Raw genomic sequence first — 6,775 nt, 5'->3', positions numbered from 1 at the left:
AGACCTGCAAGCTGCGCAGATGCCCGGGATTGGTGCTAGCGAGGTGCTCTTTGTCTACTTCCGAAACAGGGCGTGGCAGGTGCCACGCCCTGTTCGCTTGATTTTTTTATTCGTCTATAACAAATAGGTTTACAAACAGTTTCATAATGTTCTCCGATTGTTTTATACACTTCAATTTAGAATCTGTAACTTTTATATGATTTTTAATTGTTTTCTCATTTTGGAGCCAATGCATTGTACAATATTTTGCGTTATAGAATAGAATGGGGTGATGAAGAGAACCGACTCGTTATGATTTTAAAACTCAAAGTAGCTATGGAGCTAAATGTGTTATTTGAAACTCTAAATAGGTTTGGTCTTAGTCACGTGTTTCAGAAACGGGCTATTAATAGTTACAACGAGATCTCCACTGCTTTTGAGCGGCCTTCCACGTAGTGTTCGTACGAAAACAGTGGTCTAAGCAGTAGTAGAAATAACAAAAGATTTTATCTCGGTAGATGAAGACAGCATAGACGGCAGTAACGGAGGTTGTAGTAGAACATTAGGTTTAGGTATATTTTTGGATAGGGTAATAATTCGTGTTGGTGATAGGCTCAGTAATTCACTATTTGATTTTGATTAGGAACATCCGGTGTCATTGTGTCATAAACATGATTTTACAAGGGTATTGTATTCTTATGAACACGAAACGTTTGCTGCCACGCGTGATAGGTGGTGGGTGTTGAGAGCACGTACTTTAGGCAAGATATTCGTGCATATGTAACCTGCACTCGCACAAAGGGAAATACGTTAACTCCATACATGGGTAACCTCCCTGGCCACCGTTTAGAGGCGGTATTTTAATTCATGCGTTGCGCTGTTCATTATGTTGGACCAATATCTATATTGAATTGCAAAGGCAGAGAGGTTCACAATTAATTAAAGGCTATATTTGTTCGTGCCGTGACAGAGGTGTGCATTTAGAATTACTTGGTTAATTGGTAAGACTATTTGTGGCATTTAAAAGATTCATGTCACGACGCGGCAAATCGTGTCAAATTTATTCTGATAATCGTAAGAACTTTGTTGGAGCTGAAAGAGAACTTTCAAATATATTTGAAATCCTAATGAAATCTTTGACTTTGCGAGTTATCTTATATTTTCTTCTAATATATAAAATTCAAGTGTCACGATGTTAGTTACCGTACTCCTCCGAAACGGTTCAACCGATTTTTTTGAAATTTTGTATACATATTGGGTAGGTCTGAGAATAGAACAACATCTATTTTTCATACCCAATAAAATAAAACATAAATATGTTTTATTTCTGGACGATTTTTTTTAAATGTGGCATTAAATGTACATATAACTAGAAATTATTCATTAGGCAAAACAACGTTTGCTGGGTCAGCTAGTCACAATATAAAGTTTAGTTTTACTCTCCCCATTTTGGTGGTTTATGGGTCGTGGCTATGTAGAGTCGTGTAAGTTTTACTTTGGACGTATCGTTAGAAATGCTACGTTAACCTATGAGGAGTTAAGTTATTGACACAGGTTGAAGCCGTCCTGAACTCGCGTCCTATGTCACCTATGTCCACAGATCCAAATGATTGAGTTTCACTCACACCCGATCACTTCCTAATCGGCCGGCCGTTGAGCGTGCCTGCCGGTGATGACATCACGACAACAACAACGCTTGTCTGTCGCGACCGGCGATTGGAACAGCTGCGACAGCATTTTGGGAGAGATGGTCCAAAGAATATGTCTCTGAACTACAGAGAGGAACGAAGTGGGTACTCAAGAAGGTTGGCATTGTGATAGACAGTCTCGTCGTCATCAAGGAAGGTAACCTGCCACCACTCAAATGGAGGCTGGGTAGAATTATGGAAGCAAGGATGGAGTTTCCAGGTTTCCTGATTCAAAAACCTGCCCGCTGCCAGTCTCCACAAATCTATACTAATATATATAGATAGATACACCGTGATTTTTTAGTCGTCTTACAAAAGCAGCCCAGTTCATGTATCCAATGACTAGAACACGTTCATGATAAAAAAAATAGGTATATATGAGATTTGAAAAAATATTAAATGCAATTTTTATTCAATATTATGATGCAATTCGAAGTTTTTTAGAAACACAGCTCTGTTGCGAGCGCGGTCCGAGCCTTGTAACAATGGTGAGGGGCGCGGGCGGCGGCAATTTTATCATTTTTAAGAGTATATTTCAGATTTCTCTTGTTTAATTTTCGTCGTATTTATTATCTTAGTTGATGATAAAAAAAAATAATCGCGCCTAGGGGTATTTTACGTCGGATACATGAACTAGGCTGCTTTTGTAAGACGACTAAAAAATCACCGTGTATATTAGTATAGATTCTATTCTATTCTATATAGAGCTGAAGACTTTGTTTGTTTGTTTGGACGCGCTAATCTCAGGAACTACTGGTTCAAATTGAAAAATTCTTTCGCTTTCGCTGCGACTAATAGGAGCGAAGATACAATGGAAAATGTGGAAAAAACAGGGCAGATATAAATCATAACTTATATCTTCTAACCACGCGGACGAAGTCGCGGGCAACAGCTATTATAGAATAATGTTCCTGTTTAGTTAAAAGACGGAGCTTCCAAGGCGGCAACATTCGGGCAAGCAACTCCATCATAGCATACTGCTCAATATAATAAACTACGATAAACAAAGCCATCTTGTAGCTCTGGGAAGAGTTAATAAAACAAGTAAGACGATAAGACTATTTCAAAACCATAAAGCAATTGGTGAGAATTTCGTACCAAACTTGTGAAATTAGGTCTAAGACTGAATAAAGCACAACACTTTATCACATAAATTAAGTGACAAAGTCTTTCCGCCGGCCATTGATAGCCACCACACTGACACGCAGTGAATCGACTTATCACGATCGTTGCGATGCACGTTAAGCGCTAATCACAATACGTAATTGTCCTGAAGTCTCTTTGTCATCCCGAAAACAGAATCGCTAGTTATCTTTAAGCTTTTAAGGTCTGCTGCTACTTTGCGCCTTATTTAGTTCGGCACTTGTTTATCTGTAGCCCGCTTTTGTCCATAGTATAACAACAAGGGATTCAACTTAAATTCGCAGTGGAATTATTCAGAATATTCGAAAAGTGGTAATCATCAAAGTTAAGCGCTCATCACCATGGAGATGGAACATAACTACTTTGTTACGACGCTGATCCAAGCAGAAGTTCAAAGGTACGACCAAACCCTTTCAGCGAAACGAAATCAGAGCTGAAGCCATCTATTTAGTCAAAGATAATGCCGAAAAGTACTGATTTATGTATAAGATTCAAAACATTTTTGAAGCTGAAAGTACGTCAAGACCCGCAAGGTTCTATCATTAAGAGAGGTGACTGAAAATGGAGGAAACTTCAGAGCTAGAAAGACTGGTGTATCACAAACAGACGGCTACGGCCCTTAGAGCTAGGGCTGAGCTTTTACTTTCTTATTACAAAGAAGTAAGTAGTAAATTTCTTGTCATATCGTATGCTGTTCGGTAGACTCGCTAAAACTCGACGACTGAACCTATTTGGCTAATTTAAGTATTGAAATATTCGTAGCATTTCATCGAATTAGTAAACGCAATGTAGAAAATATGGTAAATTGCGGAAAAGACAAAAAAATTGCAAATTTAATTTCCCATCTAATCTTCTCTACCTATTTTCCTGTCAACATTTTGATGGCTGTCATAGTTTTGAATCACTACATATTATAAAACAGAACCGCCCCTTCTGTCTATATTTCCCCTTGACTATTGAAATCTTTGAAACTACTCGACGGATTTTGTTGCGGATTTTTTTTTAATAGGTTAAGTGATTTATGAGGAAGGTTTTTATTGTAGTATTTACTATTTTTTACGCTTTAATTGCAAACGTTGGCTTAACCGCAAAAGATACTTCAAAATAATGTTCTACAATATTGTACACCATAAAAAGATCTACAAAAAAGTCTCAGACAGCATATGTCTATCTTTTAAGGTTGACTCATCATAAGCATTTTTTGTGCTAATAATTTTATTCCAAAACAAAACTTCTTTGCGAAGCTGTTTTTGTTGAGATGGTACTAATTCTTATAAAAATATATAAGTATTCAATTTTTTAACTTTCAAACGTTTATTCCAAAGTTTTTTTATTACGATGCAGCGACGGTATCTTTATCAAAATAAAGAATATAATAATATCGAATCCTTATCAAAGTAAAGAACGTCAAAGAAATTCTGTGGCGTATATAAGTACTGCTCCCGTGCGAAGCCGGGGCGGGTCGCTAGTGTACGTATAAATTAAAAGAAGTACGATGTTTCCTACGGAGGAAAAAGTAAAATTACCACGGGATCGGTTATTTCGCGAGTGAAACCAAAAGAAATAGTTTTAAAATATTTAATACACTAAGGCCCGTATTAATAAAACGATCTCAGCACAAGAACAGGACCTTAAGTACCAGTTTGACAGATCTTGAGACAGGTATTGAGACTCTGTCATCGGTTGAGATCGTGTTCTCAAGAGCGGTCTCAAGATCATGACAGCTCAGTTCAGTCGATCCATGAATTGAGATCGTGAACTTGACGTATTTACGGGAAATAAGGGCATTGAAAATATTATTTCTGAGATGAACGACTGCACGGATAGCCGAATGGTTGAGGTCACCACACCACTGTGCGTGTCGTGTCGCGGGCTCGATCCCCGCGTAGGAAAAGTATTTGTGTGATCCATAAATGCTTGATCTGAGTCTGGGTGTCATTGTGCATGTGATTTGTATGTTTGTAAAGCCCCCGCGACACAAGGATTAAATTCCTTAGTGCGGGAGTCGTTTTAAAAAAAAGAAAGAATTATTATGATGAAGTCGACTACTATGACGATTTAATATGGCCTTTTCAAATTCGTTTACCTAAAGTTTATATAAGGGACGCGACAAATCCCTTCGAGCAGAACTTTAAAAAACGATTTCGCTTTGGGCAAGAATCGGTACTTTGTATCGTTTTATTAATAAGAAAAGATTTGGTGAAAACTGATAATATAGGGTTGCCGGTTGCGCTAGAAATTGATGTCTTGATAACTTTGAGGTTGTACATGAAAAATATGCGATTATTGTATGTGTCAAACGATTATTTTATAATGACAAAATCTTTAACCTCGTATGCGGGGATCTCATTAATTTATCTCAGCCTACAATATCATACGTCATTCAAAAGTATCAATTTAATAATAATAATAATAGATGCCCCATCACATGGTATATTAAAGTTCTCAAGAAGGCCTCTGCGCGTTGGACCTGTGTCCCCGTTCACGCCTTTAAAAAGGACCGGGTATCTTCTCATGAAGTTAGCCCGTGAATGAAAAGAGATACAAATAATAATAATAAGTAAATAGCACAAACCAAACTGTATGTTATCAACATATGTTATGAACAATCAACAAGCACAGGCCACACAACATATAGAGGTGACACGCAATTGAAAAGGTATGCGTTTTGTTGACTTGCAAAATTCAATCCTTTTTAAATAGATTATCCTTTTAGTATAGTTAAAAAAAATGTATGTATTATTAACATATAACGAAATTTCATCAAATTTTAATCGACGATTTAACGACTACTACGACGCGACTACGCTGTGACGTAGCATATCTTAAGATCAGGATTTTATTAAGCGTCAAATGACGACTGATAAAAGCGCGGTTTTAAGCTCGGTATCATCTGAGACGTTGCTGATGTTTGTTTATTAATTAGAGGCGATCTCAAGATGCTGATCGCATCTCAAGACCGAATAGAGATCACGATTGAGATCCATGTATTAATACGGCCTAAGCTTTTCTTTGGCTGCACGGATAGCCGAGTGGTTGAGGTCATCACGCCAAACCCACTGTGCGAAACGTGTCGCGGCTTCGATCCCCGCGTGGGACAAGTATTTGCGCGATCCACGAATGCTTGTTCTGAGTCTGGGTGTCTTTGTGCATGTGAATTGTATGTTTGTGGAAACGCCCGCGACACAAGCATTAAATTCCTTAGTGCGGGAGTCGTTTTTTTTAAATAAAAATAAAATCAAGCTTCATAACACTTCACGAAATAACGCGGCTTGAAACCGAGCCTAATAATAAAATGGTAAAGTAAATAAATACCCGTAAAAGGATTCAACAAGACTTTAAAAAGAATGATCAAATCCAATATGATAACGATGGGAAGAAAAACTCAAACGACGTTTCCCACGAAAAAGAATTTGGGTTTTAAATCATAAAGCATTTATGAATTGTACGCAATGCAATAAGACTTGTATCGACTGCATGGATATCCGAGCGGTTGGGGTCACCATGCCAAACATAATGCGCGCGATGAGACGCGGGTTCGATGTTCGCGTTTGTGTGATCGTCGAATGCTTCTCCAGAGTCGAGTGTCGGAGCGTGTGATTTCATAGTTTATTCAATTCAAATACACAAACGTGTACGAGTGAGAATTAAAAAAAAATGAGGAAATATTAAATAGACGTCGTACCGAATTGATAACTTCGAGTTACTGCCTTAACATTATTATTAATTCATTTAATATTATTGTTCATTTACAAAAAAAATGCAGATAACTCTTAGCCAGCGGTTGCGCAATTGTCATCATGAAATAACCCTAATTTGAGACCTCGGTCTCGAACAAACAAAAGCGGCAGCCGTGCCGAGGTGACAATGCTTATTGCACGCCGACAACGGCGCAGGGACGAAGAATAACATTTAGTGTTGCAGCGTGCAGCTTTATCAGCGAAACCTTAATAACTTTCCCAATA

The sequence above is a fragment of the Trichoplusia ni genome, chromosome 20, assembly GCF_003590095.1.
Source record: "Trichoplusia ni isolate ovarian cell line Hi5 chromosome 20, tn1, whole genome shotgun sequence".
NCBI classification, from domain to species: domain Eukaryota; kingdom Metazoa; phylum Arthropoda; class Insecta; order Lepidoptera; family Noctuidae; genus Trichoplusia; species Trichoplusia ni.
This window is presented reverse-complemented; position numbering follows the sequence as displayed.